The sequence below is a fragment of the Pteropus vampyrus genome, unplaced genomic scaffold (assembly GCF_000151845.1).
Source record: "Pteropus vampyrus isolate Shadow unplaced genomic scaffold, Pvam_2.0 Scaffold61, whole genome shotgun sequence".
Lineage (NCBI taxonomy): Eukaryota > Metazoa > Chordata > Mammalia > Chiroptera > Pteropodidae > Pteropus > Pteropus vampyrus.
The window spans coordinates 3,388,930-3,399,935 of record NW_011888842.1 but is presented as its reverse complement, the minus strand read 5'-3'; the positions used below and the strand labels follow the sequence as shown (position 1 = coordinate 3,399,935).

Sequence of the window (11,006 nt, the reverse complement as noted above, 5' to 3'; positions counted from 1 at the left end):
GCCAAGATGAGGTCACAATTTCTAAGCCTCAGTCATTTCAGGGACATCTGATTGTCTGATATCCTGCAGACATATATCTGCATTTTCTTTTTTACTTCCTATTTTTCTTTTTTATAGAGTAGTATATGTATTATAAATGGAAACTTTAATATAGTGGTAAATGAAAAACCAGCATCACTTACAAAAAATAGAAGACTACTATACAAATAAGTACGATGAAAGCAAAGCAACGCTACACATTTCAGCCAGTTGATGCTAACAGTCAGGGGGACGTGAGCCTGGGGCCTGTTCTTTCTGGGCCGTTAAAGGCTGCGTAGCACTTCAGTGACACTTTCTCCTCGGGGTCTGCAAAAGGACTGGGGGAGACAGGAGAGGATATAACTTCCTCCTGTTATGGTTCTCTGCTTTTTAGCTTGATGGAAATGGACCACGTGAAATCATGCTCTGCACCAGCGTTAGTGGATTCGGTGAGCTGAATGTCACACTCAGGAAACAACCCCTAATGTGTTAGCAGCAAGACAGGCCATAGGGGCAAAAGGGCTTTACTTTTTACGTTAATCACATAGCTAATCTGCGCTAAGTGCTTGCCCGGGGTTGGCGTTTTGCATACTAGATCTCTGGTGCATAAATACTGTCAGCCGCCCTATTTAAAGATGAGGAGTCTGAGGATTAGTAACTTGGCCATGGGCTCCTTGGGACTAATTGGTGGAGCTAGATTCCACTCCAGAGGTCTGGCTTCAGAGCCCCCTTCTTGAGCATGCTATTCTGATCATAAGGTGGTCGGGGGGAGGGGTGGGTGGGCTCTGAGGCTCTTTGGATTTGTTGTTCTCCTGAGCAGACCAGGAAGAGCTACATTTGGGGTGGACTGTAGGTTTCATGAGATCAGCATTTGTTTATTTAATAAATATTCATGATGACTTACTATGTGCCAGGTGCTGTGCTAGGCTCTTGGGGGGATATAACATTGAATGAAATAGGAAACATTTCTTGAATCTGTGGAGCTTCCTTTCCAGTATGTATGTGTGTGCATGGGCAATTAAAAGGAATTAATGAATCAGTAAATAATGAGGTCTATTCGGAGAATAGGTAGCAGGCCACCTAATTGCTTCTTCTGATCTTGCCTTTCACACATTAGTGTCTGTGGGCATATTTCTGTTCCTCAGTTTCTGCATCTGTGAAACAAAAGGGTAGACAAGATATCTGACCCCCAGGCTCTGAGATGCTGAGCAGAATTGTGCTTCCCTTTTGCTAGGAGGGAGTTAATGATGATTGCATATGAGCTTTCACTTTGGGCTGGGTCCTAGGAGCCAGAATGACTGACATCTGTCTCTGGTGGGAAATGGGGCCCTGAAAATCATTGCTGCCTGGTCCTGAGATGGGTCTGCCAGAGATGATTTCATTAGGAGGATAAATTTAGAAATCAATTATAAATGTTCTGTTGTCTTCCTCATGTCTTCTCTTAAAAGCGGCTTTCTTTTTTTTTTTTATGATAAGCTTACCGTTTATTGAGGGCTTGCATCTATGCCTGATGTTGTATTGAGCACTTTACATACATTATCTCAACTGCGCTCACAACAATTCTGTCATTAATTGGGTTCTCCAAAGCAGAGCCTAGGATGAGGAGATGAGTGCAAGTCATTTATTTGGGAAGTGGCCCCGGGAAGCATCGGTCAGGCAAGTGAGGCCGGGCAGGGAAGGGAGCCAGTGGAGGGGGCATAGCTGAGCAGGGGGCTGCTATGGGCAAATGGGACTCAATTCCACTGGGGAACACTGGGGGACAGTATAGTACAAGCCCAGGACCATCCTAAGCTGGAGCATTTTTCTTATATTTCCTTCCAATCTGTCACTGGCTAAGGGCTACTCCTGGTTGAGGGATGGGGGGGCATGGGTGGAGGACATTAAAACCCTCTGGTGTTTCTGGCCTGTCCTGAATAAGGGTTAGGAAGGCCCTGGGCTGCGATCATGTGCCTACAGGAAGAAGTTCTGTTGACCTGTACAGGAAAGGTGAGTACCAAGGAGGACTCGGGCAAGGCGCAGACAGTGTCAACTGCAAACCCTGCCAAGTTAGCACCGTTACTAACCTCATGCAAGTTGTCTGAACTGAGGCTCAGGAAGGAGAAGTGTCAAAAATAAGACCAGGTACTGAACTTGCAGGGTCCAGTGCAACATGAAAATGTGAGGCACTATGTTTAAAAATTAAGAAATTTAAGGGCGTGATGACAGAGCCTTCAACTAAGCATGATGGCCTTCTCAGTGCTAGCCCCTGTGTGACTTCACAAGTCATGCACCATGAAGCAGGCCCTCAGAGCTGATGAGTGGTGCCTCTGGAGACACTGGTCTACCTGTCTCCAAACCTTGTCTTTTTAATCACAACACTCAGTGTCTTCCGGTGTGTTCAGAAGCGATTGCTTGGGAAAGGAGCCTGGATTTTGTTGAAAAGTCTAAATCCCTTCCTCTCTGGGTCTCAGCTCAACAGTAAACTAAAGTCGCTAATGCTATTGCCCCAAAGATGGAGAGGTTGCCTTCCTTCTAATACTTTCACTCGTGCTTAGGAGAAGAGAGCTCAGAGACTCTCCATTCTCATGTCTGCTCTTCCGCCTTCCGGTCAGTGACCTCAGGGCTGGGATTTCTCATCTTGATAATGCATAGCCTGCCACAAGGCACATTCGAAAAAGTGTTGATCTTGGGGTCAGAAAGTCAAGTCCTGTCTCAGTCTAGGCATTTATTGTACCTTGGCCAAGCTACTTCATCCCTCCCAACCTCATTTTTTCTATCTCTGGATTATCTTTCAGGGCACATCCCGCTATGCTGTTCTGTGCTAAATAGCCAGTTCTGTGGGAGTTAGGTAACCACGACAGGTAACAGATGCAGGTACAGGAAGGGCAGTCAGAAGAATGCCTTAGGCAAGGACTGTGGAGTTAGGCAAAGTGGGTCTGAATGTTGCCTCTGCTGCAGAAATCCTGTGTGATTTTCACTTAGTGTCTTCGTTTCTCTGAGCCAACTACGTATGACCACCTCTGGCATCTCTTCCAGAGCCCAGCACAGAGAAGGGTTCAGTGCATGTTATTAGAAAAAACAGAACGATGAACACCGCCACTTCTTAAAGCTGTTTCCTTACTTCTCCATCTTCTCTTCCTCCCTGTCTTTCCAACACTGTCCATTTTCCTTCTTTATTCATCTCCTCCTTTCTTCCCCCATACATTCTCTCCTTCTTTATCTCCTCATCGAGTTCCCTGCTCCCGGATCAGGCTGGGACAATACTGCTGCGACGCGCTGGGTCCTTGTCTGTGGAATGAAGCTCCTGAATGTGCATTTGAAATGAGGAGGATTCCAGAGGCCAGGCAGTGACATATGGCTGGCCAGCTTCCTTCCAGATTCCCCCGAGTTTAGAAAGTGCTTTGGGGCAAGCCGACTTGAATTCAGGTCTCCACTCCTGCTCCTTATTAACTGCAGTGGCACCTTAGGCATGTGCCATCACCTGTGGGTATCCCAGTTTCTCTCTCTGTAAAATGGGCTAGCTTCTAGCTCCCTTGAGAATGTTCTCACGAGCAAATGAATTGCATAGTGTGTGGCTGTAAGAAGAGAGTGAGGAGTATTAATGCATTATTTCTGCTTCTGAATTTCCCTGTCTCCATGTCCAAGGCACCAGCTTTGTCTTTCTGGCCAGGCCTCCTGCGCAGAGCATGGTAGTCAGAGCCAGTGGGAATGTCACCAGGGCTGCCTGGGGCCTGGCATCAGTGGGCCTCTTCCTGCCTTGTATCAGTCTGTCTCTTTCAAGGACATCAGGCTGAGGGGATGAAATATCAAATCGGTGGAATTTTTTTCCATAACAATCAGAAAGAATTAAGTGGATGGACAGCTCAAGAACAGAGACTGTTCTGCTTTCCTTTGCTCCACGATGGCCTGTCAGTCATGCCAGAGAAGAGGAAATAGCTTTCAGAGACTGTGTGGGAGAGGGTTTCGTCTTTCTCCTTGAGTTCAAAACCAGTCCTCTTGAAGGACAGATCCAGAGATATTCCCAGGGCTCAGGGGGGCATTCCTATGTCAGATACAGACATGTGTATGGGAGGACATAACTGAGGGCTTGGCTATGTCCTTAGGCTGAATGTACCCACGTCTGTGCACATGTGCATGCCTGAGCAAATGTGTGGATTTCTGCCCACGAGTGCAGGCATCTGTGTACATACATACATGTGAGTTTGAATGTGCAGGATGGAGCATGCACAGCAGTGTGCAAATGGGGCGAAGCAGGCGAACACGCTGTGAGCCTGTGCATGTGTGAGAGCCCTGCATATGCCTGTGTGTGTGTGTGTGTGTGTGTGTGTGTGTGTGTGTGTGTGTTCATGTAGATGCCTGTCAGGGAATACATGGATGTGCATACATGCACAAATATCCACGTTGCCAGAGTATGCAAGAGAGCAGTTTTACAGAATGTACATGAGACAATGAATATTCTATAGCATTGGTCTGTGCATTCATGCGTGTGCATGAGACAGTGGCTGCATGTGAACACACGTGTGTGCGTGAAAAAAGATTTGGATGCTTTCTTGATGTTACACAGATGCATAGATTCATGAGGAGGTGCATGTGTCTGTGAGCTCACTTGTGTTTTGTGAATACAAACAAATAAACCTGTATGGTCAACTGGCTGGGTGGGCATCTCTGAAGGTATTTTTAGGTTGTGCAAATTTGACTTCCTGTGTACCTATATATTTCCTGGCCTGAATCCCTTGTAAATTTTCTGGAAATAATTTAACTTTATCTTCACTCCGAGAGCCAGTAAAGTGACTGGCTCCCCCTGCGATAGGCACATCTGCCTATCACAAGGGCATTCTGGCACCATGGTTCCTTCTAGTATATTTCATATCACGCTGTGAATGGGAACCCGGATGGTGGTAATGGTGGTAGAAGTTAAACCACCAAGTCATTAAAGAGAAGTATTCAGGAAAGGTAGAAAGCCTGTAACAGAAGTTCATGGGATGCGTGTTTGGGACACCATGTGAGTAGGCTCCTCTTCTCCCAGTTCCCATTTGTAATTGTCATGTGATTGAACCAGCACACAAAGCTGAGATTCTGCATATAAACTGTGGAGTGGAGGACATCATTCTCTGTCCTTTATGTTTTTCTTTATGTTTGTTTGTTTTTTTTACACCTGCAGCACCTGGTCTTCCTAGGCGGTCTCCCACCCAAGTACTAACCAGGCCCGACCCTGCTTAGCTTCCGAGATCAGACAGGATCGGGCTTGTTCAGGATGGCGTGGCCGTAGACCATTCTCTGTTCTTTGAAAACATGATAGATTCCAACAAGATGGAGAATAAGGGCCAAGCACTTGTCTTACTAACATCATTCCCCAGCACATCCTCTAAACGGTCTCTGAGGATGGCATCATTGCTCCTATTTAATAGGTTAGAAAAGTGAGGTTCAGAGAGAGAAGCCCCTTTTCCTTGGTGGAGCCAGGAGGACACGTGGAAACCTGGCAGGTAGAGGACAAGAGCTTGTCCTTGAGGTCAAGAGGCTGGATTCTCACTGTCGCACTTCCTGCCTTCTGTGCTGTCTGTAGTAACGCCCCGTCCTGTCTGGGTTTCAGTTCTCTTGGTCCTACGTGGGAAGTAGAGTTTCAGGGAAATGATGCCTGAAAGCTCTGGGCGCAGGGCCTGGTGTGGTGAAGGCTCTCCAGAACATCTGCCGAGTTGCCTCAGTCTAAGTTTAGTTTTTGTGGTTCTGGAAGTGGGGGCCAGCAAGGTGGGGTAAGGGTAGCGGAGGTGTGACAACGCAGCGGTCATAATTCTTAACCCCACACGCTGATGATATTCTGGGTTGTAACCACAGTGCTCTGAAGAGGTCTTTGGACAGATGCGATTCTTATTCTCTAGAAATTTACAATTAAAGACAGGCCCTGGTGCTTAAGAGTCTGTATTTCTGGAGTAAAAACAATGTATTTGGGTAGCACAGAGAAGGTGGTAGTAGGAGCAGCAAGTGACGTCGCAAACCTCATCGAGCAAATACTAGCGCCAGGCCGTGTGCCGATACATAAACTCAACACTGTGTACACGTGGACTTATTATTGTCCGTTAGCCCTGGAGATGTTGGTGTGATGAAATTAGATAATATGTGCAAACAGCTGGGCTCAGAGTCTTGCACATAGTAAGTACTTAGTAAGTATCAGTCATTCTGTTATTTTAGATTAAGTGGCTCCACTATACAAGGCACCGTTCTAGGTCCTGGGACAAAGGGATGACCAGGACAGTCCAGTCCATGCCTTCTTGGCATTCACACTCCACTGATTAGTATGGTGTTATTCTCTCCAGTTTATATGAGGAAAGTGAGACCTCGAGATTAAATAAGGAAATCAAAACCTTGAGGATTTATGTGACTTCTGCAAGGTTACTCAACTAATAGAGTGTCAGAGATGTGAACCCAGGTGGCTGGTTTTAGAAACCAAACCTGACTCTGTGCCATATGAGAGTGCTGGGGTATTAAAAAGTGGGAGAAGATTTTAGCCTTTCTCATTGAACCACTTAGTTTCAGTTTTCCAGACATCTTCCACTGGGTCGATTGGTATTAATCATGGCAAAGAAAACAATTTATTCAAAGCACCCTCTCATGGATGTCCCCTATCACTTCTTCCAATGACCTAGTACAGGAATTAGGAGAGGGATCAGTCCTTCCATTTGACAGATGAGAAGACTGAGGTCCAGAGGTACAAACCCCTCACCTAAGGTCACAGAGCCAAGACCAGAATGGAATTTGACTTTCCTGATTGCTAACCTGGTGGTATGGGAACAACATTCCATCATTTTACTGGGAGAGGAGTCTGGCATTTCAGTAGGAGTCCTTGTGTCTGACCTTATGAAGAAGGGCATGATCTGCCATCATTCAGGTACTCATCGTCCTGGTTAGGAGGGACATTGGACACCTGAGCCTTTTTCTCATCCTTCTCAGATGCAGTCAGAAGATCAAGAGGGTCCCTCTCTCCTCTCTACTCCCAGCCCGGCATCCTCTCATTGTCCCTTCCCTGCTACAGGGCAGGTCTAAATTGGATGGAATGATGTGGAATTGCAAGTCAATAGGGTGCTATAATCATTCCACCTATGGCCTGGGGCTCTGTGCACCAGAGCTGCGTTATAAATCAGGGTAATGGAGTAGAGGCTGCATTACAATCAAGGCCGCTAGGAACACACTGAACAGGCGTGGAGCTTATTTAAGGAATATATAGACAGCCTATGCTCCCGAAACTGTGCAGTTGAAGCCAATCAATACCTACTTCAAATCAGGACCACAGAGATTTTGATTAGGAGGAGGAGGGGTTGTTAGTAATATAGTAGAATCCTGCCTTGGGGAAATTTTCAGTATCTGGTAGTTCTGTTCTACACTTGTCCATTGAGTATTTACTCTAAGCTAGGTGTTAGGGAGGTAGCAGACAGCAGGGGAGACTAGACTCTTAGTTTTAAAAAGCTCTGAGATGTGGGGAGCAGAAGGTAAGTGAGGTGTGAAATAACTAAACGATGATTACAATATTGTGTGGCGGGAAGCACAGAGCAGGAGCACTAGCCCGCCTTGGTGGGGGGTGGGGAAATGGCTTCACAAAGAAGGAGACATCTGCATTGTTCTCTTAGTTAGCTATTGCTGTGTAACAAACACCCCAAAACTTAGTGGCTAAAAACAGTTTTTTGGTTCATAATTATGTGGTCTAGTAGTTCAGGCTGAGCTTGGTTGGGCAGTTCTGCTGACCTTGGCAGATCTCCACTGGGCTCTTTCATGTGTCTGTGGTCAACTGGTAGTTTTTCTGGGAGATGGATTCTCTAGGGTGGTTTCTCTCATATGTCTGGTTAGCAGCAGGCTTTGTCTGGGATGACAATGGCAAACGGGCCGTGTTTTTCTCATCATCCAGCAGTCTATGCCTGGCTTCTCCATATGGCAATAGCTGGATTTTCAAGAGATGCAAGGGAGAGCACGCCCTGGTGTACAAACTCTTTGCGAATCTGCTTGTGTCATTTTGGCATGGTCCCTTTGGGCAAAGAAAGTCATGCTACCAACCTGGAGTCAAGGGGGAGGTGTAATAGACTCACCTCTTGGTGGAGGATCTGCAAGGTCACATAACACTGGTATAGATTAAGGAGGAGAATTGTTGACTGTTGAGATAGTCTGTTTACAGCTGAGTTCTGAAGATTGAGTTAGGCAGGCAAAAACGAGTGAGAAGGACAGCCTGGGTAGAGAAAACAGTGTGAACAACAGCATGGGGTTATCTTATGGGGCTGGGGAATGGGAGAAAATGACATAACAGGAGACGTGGGCAAGGCACAGAATACTTTCTTGTCATGTTTTGACCATAGCAAATGCCATTTGATCCAGATGGCTTCTATTCTGATAGAAGCTGCAAGGATGAGGCGGGGCAAGCAGCCCCATATCTTCCTATTTAGTCTGAGACCTTCACCTGGTTCATCCCATTTCTGGGTCTCAGGCTCTCTGTGTCTTTTCCATCCACTGTTTGTCAGTATTCCTATCCGTGGAACTGAAATAGGGAGTCCCACCCCTTTGGGATTCTATTTAAACTTTTTTATCAGCTCATATTTATTAAGTACCTGCTATTGCATAAAATGCTGAGCTACCAAGAGGATATAATAGTGATTCCTGCCCCAGAAGAATCTCACGACCTAGCAAAGGAAATGAGAATTAAGGACGGGCGAGGTTAATGATCCAGGGAAGGTTGTAAGAAACCTGCCAGAGGTGTTTAGAGCTCAGAGGAGGGAGAGGGGCATTTTGGGCAGTACTCACTTCAGCTGGGTTTTGAAAGGTGGGTAATGTCTGTGTGTGCAGAAGAAGAGATTAAGGCATTCCAGGCAGGAGGCACAGCATGAGCAAAGACTTGGAGGCCGGAATGCTGCTTGGGGCCAGTGGACTGTGGCGTGGAGTACAGAGGTAAGAGGTTCAGTCCAGGGTCTGGCAGCAAGAGGAATTCATCATGGAAAGGTACTGCTCCAAGCCCAGCCTATCTCACATTGCTGCAAATAGCTAGTGGGGTCAGTGGCAAGTATGTTTATTCTCTTAGTCTCTGTTCGGTTGCCAGTTATTACAGGTTTTATTTTCCCTCCCTCACTGACAACACTACATGGTGCCATGCTCTCTCGACTCATCATATTTTATTATCTGTCAGGCCTGAATTGAAGCGTGTGGCACTCAGATGCAGAACCCTCTGGGTTGAGGTGAGGGTGTTGGGGGTTAATGAGTAAGACACAGCAACAGAGACGTAAGGAGCCATCTTTATGGCATCTTTGGGAGAGGCTGAGGGAGCCCCGGAGTTACGAGGGAATTCTCCATCTTCCCCCCATGCTGCTAAATCACTTTTAGGAGTCAGGGAGGTTCCACCTCTTACCTCTGTCCCAGCTCCCTGTAAATCCTCATCTCTCGCCCCTTTCCAGTTCTTGAAGAGCACTGGATTATAAAGCTGTGTGCCTTAGGGCACGCTGAGACCCCTCTCTGGTCTTCATTTCCACGATCAGTATAATAGTGGATCAGATCACTATTCTTCATCCTTTTACACTCCCACTCTGTTGTGATTTTTCATGATTCTAGGTCATCGCCAATAGGGATGACTTAAAATGAGTTGGGGGAGTGGGCACTGAGGACCTGATAGAAAGGTCTTAGAGACTGTTTCCAAGTGAATCGTGAAGTTTTATGTCTGTGACCTCTGCTTCCTTTTTCTCTGTGTTTGATACTGTGTCATTTCTCATTATTCTCAAAACAACTTGATTCTTGTCTTGACAGGGGCGAAATAGAAAGAGTGAAGAGCAGACAGACACTGACTAGGAATATGCATATGTGAAATACTATGCTAGGCTCCTTCAAATGCTTTATCTCCCTAAATACTCATGGCCATCATAAGAGATTGCTTTTATGATTCCCATTTTCCATATGAGGCAAGCAAGACTTAGAGAGGTAAACTTAGCTTGTTAAAAGTCACCTGGCGAAATACAGGACTAAGCAAAGTGCTCTTAAAAATGCATTTACTGTACGACAGAATGCTTCATATACCTCTCTCCCAGGAGAGATTTGCGTCTTAAAAACAGAGGGAGCAGTAATACTTAACCCTAGCAAATGACTTTATAATGATGAAGGATGAATAGCATCTGACCCCGGAGGATGTCCTGGTACTTTTATCACACCCCGCAGTATGGACTCAATCCCTCAATGTTTTTACTTAATGCAAAACTCCTTTTCTCAGCCCAGTTAGGATAGTAGGGAGAACACTGCATTTGCAGTCAGGAAATGAGAGCTGGAATTCATGCTCTGTTACTTACTAGAGAGAATTAGAGAAGTCCAGTCACATGTTAGGACCTTAGATATCTCAGCAAGAAAATGAGTCTTCTGCTACCCAGCCTATCCACATCGGGTTTCCATGAAGGCTAACAGAGACACTGAGTGAAAGCCCCAAGCCTAGTTCCTGGCACATAAGTGAATGTTAATGAAAGTTCCTGTCTCTATTCTTTTGGTGCCCTCTCTGCATCACTTCGCAATGTCATGGAACAAGGGAGGGTGGTGGAGGAGAAAAACTCATTGACTGTTTGGGTGTGTTAAGTAAAAGAAGAAGAAGAAAAGAAACAGCCAACACACAGAGAAACCAAGGGCGTATAGCTAAGATAAAGGACAAAGAAAGACCAGGAAAAAAATGCAGCAAAGAGGGAGGGAAATGGTTCAGAAGAGAATAACTAGGAGTAATGAGAATCCATTCCATCAACCCTCCATCTATTTTCAAATCTAATCTAAAACGATATGCTTTTCTCCCTTGCTAATATCTCTTAATTCTTCTCTTCCCATCACTTATTTAACTGGGTATAACTGTATTATTTATCTCCACCGAGAGGCTTGGGAAAACAGTTTTGTGTAAAAGATGCAGTTCCCGAAGGAGGTGGGCATGGGCAGATTGGATTCAAGGCAGAGATAAGAACCAACAGATGGGGGTGGGGAGGGAAGGGGCCTGAGGTACTTCTGGGATTTTCTTCTCCAAC

At 45.9% G+C, this 11,006-nt stretch overlaps 1 protein-coding gene and 1 pseudogene across 1 annotated transcript in view; one reads left to right on the top strand and one right to left on the bottom strand.

The window, feature by feature from the left end:
- Window positions 1–11,006, top strand: part of ASTN2 (astrotactin 2) — an 843,256-nt gene that overhangs the window by 105,662 nt on the left and 726,588 nt on the right. The window lies entirely within an intron of this gene.
- LOC111740314 lies at window positions 5,150–5,268 on the bottom strand (annotated as a pseudogene).